Here is a 10,900-nt window from a genome sequence, read left to right as displayed (position 1 = left end):
TATTTTGATGTTGATGACAACATGTATGTTGGGACTAATCATGTTTATCAAGTATATCTCAGGATTATGTCTCAAAGACCGTGTGTGGATCATGACTAGGGACAAATGCATATAACTCAAGAATGGAGATACAAGACATTAGCCTTGGTTTTGTTTACAGTTTGTTCTTGAGTATAGGGATCCCGCACTATTAAGAGGGGATCATTGGATCTAGTGAAAGACTTGCTCAAAACCCACAACTCCTATTTCTCTCCGGTCGTCCGGGACTCTACAGACGTCTGGTCCCTCTCAGCTATCCGGACGTCGGGCTCTCTCCGGTCGTCCGGTGTTCCCCTTACATAAAGTTATTTACGGATTTCCGGAACTCTCCGGACGTCCGACCTCCGACAACTGGCAGGTCTCGGACGTCCGGTATTTTCACCACAGAACCATATTTACGGATTTCCGGGCTCCTCCGGTCGTCCCGGCTCCGGACGACCGGCACGTCTCGGACGTCCATATCTTGTGTACTGATTCGTGGCTCACGTATTCCCAGCGGCCGGACGACCGATGACTGTCGGACATCCGGACTTATTTGTGCCACCGGACATCCGGTGTTGTCCGGACGTCCGACCTATCTGTGCACTTAAGTGGCCTAAACGGTCACTTTTCCAAACCTACTATATATATACCTCTCCCTTCCACGGTATGAGGTTGACCATTCACTTTGAGCTTGCCAAGAACACTCTTCACACACTCTCTCTCAATCCCCTACATCAAATCCTAGATCCCCAAGTGATTTAGGAACATTTGAGAGAAGTTCTTTGATCAAGTGATAGATCCACTCCTTCCCCTTCTTTGCACCAAAGGAATTTGTGATTTGAGCAAGTCTTGAGCTTTTCCCCAACGTTCTTATTACTCTTGGAGGTTGGAGACTCCTAGGCGGTAGGAGTCTTTCGGAGAGGAATCAACCTTTGTGATTACCCCCGGAAAAGTTTGTGAGGGTTTGGAGACCACCCCAAGGTCTATCACTAGTGGTTGAGAAACGCCTCCGTGGTGTTTTCTCAAAGGGAGAATAGGGTGAGCCTTCGTGGCGTTGGTGTGCCTTCGTGGTAACATCCACCTCTCTAACGGTGACTAGCTTCCCTCCAAGGAAGTGAACATCGGTATACATCCTCGTCTCCCGGAGTTGCGGTTATTCCTAACCCTAACTCTCTACTTGTGGTTACTTGTCTCTTAGAACTTAATTCATCATATTGTGCTTGCTTACTTATGTGCTCGTGTTACTTGCTTAGCACTTAGTACTCACTTGCAATTGTTAGGTTCACCTTCATATTCCGCATTATTGCCTAAAATTGCTAAGTAATAATTAAAATTTGTAATTGTACCTATTCACCCCCCTCTAGGTCCATCTCGATCCTTTCAATTGGTATCAGAGCCTCGTGCTCTTTCTTGTGGCTTAACCGCCCTAGAGCGAGATGAACCCGGATGGGACTCCCCTGGTTGCAGATCCGATGGATAAAGGCGAGGTTTCTTCTGAAGTCAAGACCTTTACGTCTGGGGATCTGGAACAGGCCCTTGCTAAGCAACATGATGCTTCTCTTGAGGCCTTGGTCCAAATGAGATTAGCCATGTTGTCCATGGTGCTTGCACCACTCTCGGGTGGTGCGGCTTCGAGGCCAACTATGCATGCTTCGTCACTTGGTCAACAACCTCCTAGCAATGAACACGCGAGTGTTCCTTGGCTTTATGCAAGACCTCAGGTTGAGAAACCAAGATATAATCCTCAAGGCAAACCTCCTTTACTTAGTGCCACTTCCGATTTTGCCTTGTGGAGAGTTGCTATGGAGGATCATCTTCGACATGGAAATGATGAGATGCTGGAGATCATGGAGTATGGTTATCATGTGGTTGATCCAAAGAACCCTACACCAAGAGAAATTTATGACAAGAATCTCAATGACACTGCAATCATGTGTATAAGGAGAGGTATGGATGACAAGCAAAGAAGACCGTTCATACACATCACTAGTGCCAAGGAACTATGGGAAAGTATTATAAGATCCAATACTTGCACCTCTACCCTCCGGAGTGCTCAATATGAAATTGCCAATGGGCAATTGCAAAACTTTTGTATGGAGAAAGGTCAAACCCCCAATCAACTCCTTGAGTGTCTCATGACTCTCACTGCCGACATTGAGTCATGTGAGTGTGAGAAGACACAAGATGGATTCAACATGACTAAGTGATTCCTTGTGGATAAGTTGCGTCATGCTCTTGCCCCATATCACCATCAAATGGTGTGGGACATAAGACAACACCATGCCTTCAAGGAAATGACTACAGATGACATCATATCCACCTTCCAACTATTTGAAGAGTCAAAGGCTAATGCCACAAAACATCTTGCCATGCATGGTACTCCATCATCAAAGATCAATCTTGCATTGAAGGCCAAGCTTGTATGTGAAGATGAGCAAAGTGAAGAAGAAGAAGAAGATGGTGATGATGAAGATGGTGATGAGATTGAATCCGATGAGGGCCCTTCATATGAAGACATGGCTCTCTTTGTCAAGAAGTTTAGCGCGGGAAAATTCAAGGGGAGATTTCAAAAGAAGAAAGTAAGAAAATGCTACAACTGTGAAGAAACCAACCACTTCTCAAATGAGTGCCCTTATGAGAAGAGAGAAGATAAACCAAGGTTTCCCAAGACCTTTCCCAAGAAGAAAGTTGCCAAATCCTTTGAACTCCAAGCTCAAGAAGAGAGATGGGAAAGCAATGGTTGCTCAAGAAGAATCCGATCCGGATGATGTTAGTGGTGTTGCCGGAGTTGCTCAAGACTCTCAAAACACTTTGAGGTTAGTAAACAAGAGTGGTGATGTGGTCACCTACAACTACATGAAAGACTACAAGGGCAACGCTCACAAGTGCCTAATGGCAAAGGCCGTGGTAGAAGATGGAGAGGACCAAATCTCTCCTGACAAGGTCAAGGTAACTCCAGGATCAAATCCTCCTCTTTTCACTCCTTCTACTCCTGGTGATGAGTATCTTGATGCGGAGGATAGTTATGAGGATGATGATCTAGATGATCCTATGCTTGCTAAACTTAATAAGTTCATGTGCTCCATCAAAGGAAAGAAGCTCGCTATGTTTTGCATGCTTATGGAGCTGGTGAGTAAGCACATCATCACCATTAAGGAACTCAAAACCCTTGTCACCGAGGAAAAGGAAAAATGTGAAATCCTTGAGCGGAAAGTCCAATATGAGGAAGCACGAAATGATGAACTATGCTTAAAAATTGGTGCAAATATTGATGTTCATACTAATGATCTTGCCTCCCTGAAAAAGGCTATTGACTCTTGCGAAGAGTTGATGAATGATAAAAGTAAGCTTGTGAAGTTTCATGCTTCTCTCTCTAAGGATTGTGAGCTTCTATCTGTGTCTCTCAAGACTAAGGAAGAAGAGCTCACCCTTCTTACAAAGAGTTTTGAGACGCTCAAACTTACTTATCTTGAAACTCTAGACAAGGCTTACTTTTCTCCGATTATCAATGTTGATGCCTGTACTACTAACTCTAGTAGTGATCTAGCATCTATTCTTGAGGAAAATCGCTTTCTCAAGGCTCAAATCGAGAAAGGTCTCATGACATGTGCTCAAGGGCAAAAGAACCTTAATGAGATATTGAGCCAACACAATGAGGTGTTTGCCAAAGAGGGACTTGGGTTTGACCCAAGCACAAGCAAGAAGAAGAAGTCCTCTCAAAAGTGCAGAACTCCTCTAAAGGAAACATTTGTGCAAGAAGGGCACAAGGAGAAAGGTAAGGTTGTTAGTGGGAAGGCCACAAGGGGCATGCCCACTCTCAACAAGCTAAAAGAGTTCATGCCTCCATCCTATGTACTTCGTAAGACTAAGGATGGAGAAGTTTATGCAAAATTTGTTGGTCCTTGAAATGCATTCCGGTTCTATGCTATTTGGGTCCCTAAGACCGTTGTGACTAACTTGAGAGGTCCCATTGCAAAATGGGTGCCTCTAACCAAGTCATAATTGTGTGTAGGTTGCCTTCTCCGGTGGAGTAAAATGGGTGATTCATAGTGGTTGTACCAATCATATGACCGGAGATAGCAAATTGCTCTACGATTTCATGGAAGCTATTCAACCATTCATGAGCATTATGTTTGGTGGAGGTTCAAAAGGACAGGTACTCGGGTTGGGCAAGGTGGCTATCACAAATGACATGTCTCTTGCAAATGTCATGCTTGTCCAATCCCTTAAATACCATTTGCTTTCTGTTTGCCAATTGGTTTCTATTGGTTATGATACACTCTTTGGACCAACGGATGTGAAAGTCTTTAAGAGAGATACTCTCGAAGTGGCCTTTGTTGGAGAGTTGGATGGCAACCTTTACATGGTTGATTTCTCGAAAGAGAGCACATTCCATGCAACTTGTCTAATGGACAAGGCCGACAAGGGGTGGTTACGGCATCGCCGGCTAGCCCATGTCGGTATGAGAAATCTTCAAGATCTCTTAAAGGGGAATCACATTCTTGGACTAACCAATGTCTCTTTTGAGAAAGATCGTGTGTGTAGTGCATGCATAGCCAGGAAGCAACATCAATCAAAGCACCCACCCAAGAACATAGTATCTACTTCAAGGCCCCTGGAGCTCCTTCATGTGGATCTTTTTGGGCCTCCTTCATGGGATAGCCTTGGTGGGAAAAAGTATGGACTTGTCATTGTTGATGATTACTCAAGATATACATGGGTGTTCTTCCTCAAGTCCAAGGACGAGACGAAGATCACCTTCATTGATTTTGCCAAGCAAGCACAACGCAAGTTTGACAAAGAAATCTTGGCAATAAGAAGTGACAATGGCTCTGAGTTCAAGAACTATACCTTGGAAGAATTCCTTAGTGATGAAGGGATTGAGCTTCAATATTCAGCTCCATACACTCCTCAACAAAATGGTGTAGTCGAAAGGAAGAACCGTACACTTGTAGAGATGGCAAGGTCCATGTTGGATGAATACAAGTCACCACATAGTTTTTGGGTCGAAGCTGTCAACACTGCATGCCATGCATCAAACCGGCTCTTCCTCCACACTATATTGGAAAAGACTCCATATGAGCTCCTAACTGGGAACAAGCCAAATGTCAAGTACTTTCGTGTATTTGGGTGCAAATGTTTCATCCTCAACAAAAGAGAACGATTAGGAAAATTTCAATCCAAAACAATTGAGGGCACACGCCTATAGAGTCTACAACAAATCCAATGGATGTGTTGTAGAAACTTGTGACATGGTGTTTGATGAATTTAACGGCTCCCATGGGGAGCAAGTTGATCTAAGTGATGTAGGTGAAGAAGATTCCTCTCAAGATATTTTGACTGTGGGAGTTGGTGCTCTTCTTCCAATGGAACAAGAACCTCATGATGATGAAGAAGAAGATGGAAATTTCACACATCATCAAACTACTTCAACACCCATACCACCACAAACTCCTGTTGTTCAACAGATGCCCTTAGCCCAAGTACAGGAAGATGATCAAGTTCCTCTTCATGATAATCCTCAAGAATAAGATCATCATTAAGGGCAAGAACAAGAAAGTCTAACCATTGAGGATGAACCTCAACAGATGCAATATGAAGAAGAAGATCTTCCACCACACATTAATGATCCATATGTTGAGGATGTGGGTGATGGACATGAAGTTGAACCTCGTGAAACCCTTACCTCCATCATGCCTCGAGTGGCTGGTCGTGTTGATGTTGACAAAATTCTCATTGGCATATCGGAAGGTAGAGTCACTCGTAAACATTTGACAAACTTTTATGCTCACTTCTCTTTTGTGTCTAGTGTTGAGCCCCTCAAGGTACAAGATGCATTGATGGACAACGATTGGCTCGTTGCTATGCAAGAAGAGTTGAACAGTTTTGAACGCAACCAAGTGTGGTCATTAGTCAAGAGGCCACCTACCGAGCACAACGTCATTGGAACAAAATGAATTTTCAAGAACAAGCAAGATGAAAATGGTGTAATCATCCGTAACAAGGCAAGGTTAGTGGCACAAGGGTACTCACAAGTTGAAGGTTTGGACTTTGGTGAGACCTTTGCCCCCGTTGCCCGTCTTGAATCCATTCGCATCTTACTTGCTTATGCCGCTTTCAATGGTTTTACATTACATCAAATGGATGTGAAGAGTGCTTTCCTTAACGGTCCTCTACAAGAAGAAGTATATGTGTCACAACCACCCGGGTTCATTGATCCCATTCACAAAGACTATGTGTATAAACTTCATAGGGCTTTGTATGGCCTCAAACAAGCACCTCGTGCTTGGTGTGATCATTTGAAGAAGCTTTTACTCGGCGATGGTTTTGTGAGAGGGGTGATCGATCCCACTCTTTTTACTAAGAGGGGCAAGGGTGATTTGATCCTATGCCAAATCTATGTAGATAATATCATTTTTGGTTCTCCTAACATTCATTTGTGCAAGAAGTTTGCGGCTTCAATGACCAAGAATTTTGAAATGTCACTCAATGCGGATTGGAAGTTCTTTCTCAGATTTCAAATTAAACAATTTCAAGAAGGAATTTTCTTATCTCAAGCAAAGTACCTCAAGGATATCCTAGAGAAGTTTGGCATGTCTGATGCTAGTCCATGCAAGACACCCATGCCAACCAAAATTGCCCTCACTAAAGACACAAATGGTACTCCTTTCGACCCATCTATTTACCACTCCATGATTGGTTCATTGCTTTATTTTTGTGCATCTAGACCGGACATCATGTTCAGTGTATGCATGTGTGCTAGATTTCAAGCTTCCCTAGGGAAAGTCATCATAAGGCGGTTAAGCATATTCTTAGCTACCTTGTTCACACCCCAAAGTTGGGTCTATGGTACCCCAAGGATGCTAAGTTTGATCTCACTGGGTACACGGATGCAGATTGGGCTGGAGACAAAGTGGATCGTAAGTCCACATTCGGTGCATGCCAGTTTCTTGGACGCTCCTTGGTAAGTTGGTCCTCGAAGAAACAAAATTGTATTGCCCTCTCTACCGCAGAAGCTGAATACATTGCAGCCGCCAGTTGTGCAACTCGGTTACTATGGATGAGGCAAACTTTGAAGGATTACGGTATCACCTATAGACATGTGCCTCTTCTATGTGATAATGAAAGTGCCATCAATATTGCTGAGAACCCCAAGGATCATCTTCGCACCAAGCACATTGATATTAGGTATCACTTCTTGAGAGATCATGTCGAAAAGGGTGATATTCACATTGATCACATTTGTACAGATTTGCAACTGGCAGATATTTTCACCAAACCATTGGATGAAGCAAGGTTTTGTCGACTTAGGCGTGAACTTGGTATCTTGGAGCTTGACAATATTATGTGAAATCTAGTACCCATTTATGCATGAAATTAATGTCTTGTTTTGATGTAGGCATATATGTAGGGGGAGACACTCAACTTATGAGTATCCTCACCCTATGAAATGCATAAAAAGAACAAACACTCTAAAGCTACCATGACATCTAACTATGGTGCTTTCCATGATGGAGTAGTGATTATGCACTCAAAGTTCAAATCTTTCCGTGCCATGTCACGTATACTCATACATGGTGGCAGTAGCCACCACTCGTGTCATTAGAACAATATTTGAGTGGTATATGTTTATTGTTGGTGGCATAGGATACTAGTTGCTTAATAAGAAATTCTTGCTATGTACGGTAATCATCATCTCCTCATCATGATCAGTAACACAAACAATTGCACTTACTCCTCTCACAAATTCTGGCACCGGACGTCCGTGGATTACCGGACGTCCGAAGGTTTCTTCAACACCGGACATCCATAGATCTCCGGTCGTCCGTAAAAACTTCTCTGGTAAACTCAGCCCGGTCGTCCGGCCTATCCGGACGTCCGTAAAATCCACTCTGGTATCCTTTCTTGGCCCAGGCGCCGGACGTCCGAGGATTCACGGTCGTCCGTAAAAACCTATCTGTTGAACTCAGCCCGGTCGTCCGGCCTATCCGGACGTCCGTACAATCCTCTCTGGTATATTTTTTTCCTGGCCCAGGCGCCGGACGTCCGTGGATTCCCGGTCGTCCGGACGTGTCTCCGACACCGGACGTCCGTAGATCTCCGGTCATCCGATCGATTTCTCAAGCTCCTATATATAGCGTGGGGTAGGTTTTCGGGTCAGTTACCCTAATCCCCTCGCTCCCTCTCCTCTGTTCCCCACCACTGCCGCTCTTGTCCGGGGCTCCTTGCTACAGCCACATGCCTCCCGTGCCCCTCGCCGGGGCCGCTCACTGCTCGTGGTCCTCGCCGTGGCCACTCCCCTCGCCGTGGCCGCTCGGGTCGCCTCTGTCTCCGCTCAAGCTACAGTCGCCATCGTCACATCACGCGCCGTGGCCACTCGGCCTGTTGCCTGATTCCCTCCGGTCGCCGTCTCCCTCCGTGTTCCTCACTCCAAGGTCGTGATGCCAAAGACCAAGCACTCCGCATGCAAGCAAGTCACCGGTGGTCCATCTCGCACATATCGTCGTGGTGGCTCCGATGACTCACAGGAGCAGGCTCGTCCTTGGAAGCGTGCCGCCCGTCCTCACAGCTCGTCTAGCAACTCCTCCTCAGAGGGATCCGACTATGAGGATGAACTGGAGGATTTGGAACCGCCCCCGTTTGTTGCTGTTCGCACTTCCGCACCCAAGCCGGGAACTCGTCGACCCACCTTCTAGCCTCCTCCTCCTATGGTGCAACCCCACGGTGATGCTTGTCATATCTCTCTTGAGCCTCCTTTACCACTCGGCTGCCATGTTAAGCAGTTCAACGAGGTTCCCATCGCATCTTATCTTAAGTTGTGTCGCGATGTTGATCAGTTTACAGTTGTTAGTGATTCTCAGGACAGTCATTTTCGCACTAATGTCCAAGCCGACATCTTTACCACTATTGTCATTCCTAAAGGCTTGTCTCTCCATGTCTGCATTGACCTAGAGCATATTCGCACTCATCCGGATAAATATCCCGGGGCTATTGAGCTCATTGAGTCATCTAATCTTGCTGCTCCATTTGCATTTCAACATGACTTTAACCAAGCTGCCATTCATCAATTCTATGCCACATGCTATTTTGGTCCAAATAACACTATCACTTGGATGACCTCCGACACCGTGCTCACAACATCTTATGCTCAATTTGTTACTGCCCTTGGGTTTCCTGACATCGGGTTCAAAATCCACAAGGATGACCCCAACCATAGGCCCAAGGGCATTGAGGTCTGTGCGGATCTTCTCAAACCAATAGAAACTTTGTCTAAAACGGAGAAACAAAGGGTCTGAACCAAGTCTCCATTTGGCGCTCCCCTTTCTACATCATCTATTAGTGCGTCATCCGCACCATCTATCCCAAGATGGGTGATAAAGGCTCTTGCAGTAGCTATTGCATTGATCTCATGCATCCCCTCTTTGCATCCCCCAAAGGGAAGATAAATGTTCCACATTTTCTATGGCATGAGATACGCCTCGCTAGTTTTTAGCACAAGCGGACCTTTCCTCATGCCCCCTTTCTTCAGGCTTTTATCGAGAGTGTCGCTTCATTTCCCATTGCCCGCACTCACGTGCATGAGCGATGGGTCATTCCAGCTCACATGGCGGATGATTATGTTCCTCCTCCTCCTGCTCCTGCTCGTCGCACTGCAGCTAGTGTTCCTTCTAATACTGCCTATTCTACTCTTTCCAGTTCTGCACCCTTTGGGCGCATTGCTCGCTTTCTTGGGAAGGCTCACTCTGCAATGATGAAGATGTTCACCTTTCATTGCTCCCAACATCACGATGTTGTCACTCGCATGGTCACTTCCAAGAATGCTCTAAAGGCTCGTCTGAGAGACTCCGGAGTCTATGATGTGAGTGACGATGAACGTCTTCCTGTCGAGCCACCTTCTGATTTTGGTTTCCCCTCGGGTCCTGAGTGGGCTGATTTCTTCGACGAGGCTGGTGGCAGTGGTGCTCATGATGATGATGATGATGATGAGGATGATCTCTGATGCTGTTATGACCCCCCCCCTTTTCTTGGGTATTTGATGCCAAGGGGGAGTAGGCACTATGCATACTATGATATTTATGATATTAGCTTGTTAACTTGTAATCGAACTCATTGCTATGATTGTTGATTAGCTTGTATCGAACTTATGTTATGAGGTTGTCGAAACTTATGTTCTATGCTATGAGTGATGAATCTATATGGAGCTTACTGTCTTGATTATCTTGTGTATGAGATTTGGTTGTGTTGGTATCATATTGAGGGGGAGCTCACTCCTTGCTTATTCTTTGATTCCCTGATCTTGGTCGTACACATTTGCATGCATGATTAGTGTATCATTGAATCGGGGGTGTCACAAAACCACATACAACTGTCATGTGGAATTGGTTCTATAGAATCACCTACCATTATCTATAGAGATAATGCGGCTTGTGTTGCACAAATGCAAACAAGATACATCAAGAGTAATATCACTAAGCATGTTTCTCCTAAACGGGTTTTCCCCCATGATCTTCAGAAAATTGGGGAAATAAACATCTTGCAAGTTAAATCATGTGAAAATCTTGCGGATTTATTTACCAAGTCTTTACCAAATTCTACATTCTAGAAATATATTCATGGAATTGGTATGCGGCGACTTCGGGACTTGCAAGTATAAGGGTGGTTTCACCCTAAACTATTCCTATTTAAAACATCATATTGCACTCTTTCTCTTTGTGAGTTTATGTTTCAGATTCTCATCAAGGATCTTGTTGAAGAATTTTTGAAGAAGGATATTTTTGAGGTGATGATACTACAACGGAAAATCTTGGAGATGATGATCATACCTGGACAAGTGTGTGAAGATTCTACATGGACAGGTGTAGATTAGGAGGGGGGGGGG

The sequence above is a fragment of the Triticum dicoccoides genome, chromosome 2B (genome assembly GCF_002162155.2).
Source record: "Triticum dicoccoides isolate Atlit2015 ecotype Zavitan chromosome 2B, WEW_v2.0, whole genome shotgun sequence".
Classification (NCBI taxonomy): Eukaryota; Viridiplantae; Streptophyta; class Magnoliopsida; order Poales; family Poaceae; genus Triticum; species Triticum dicoccoides.
Note: the sequence above shows the minus strand (reverse complement) of the source record.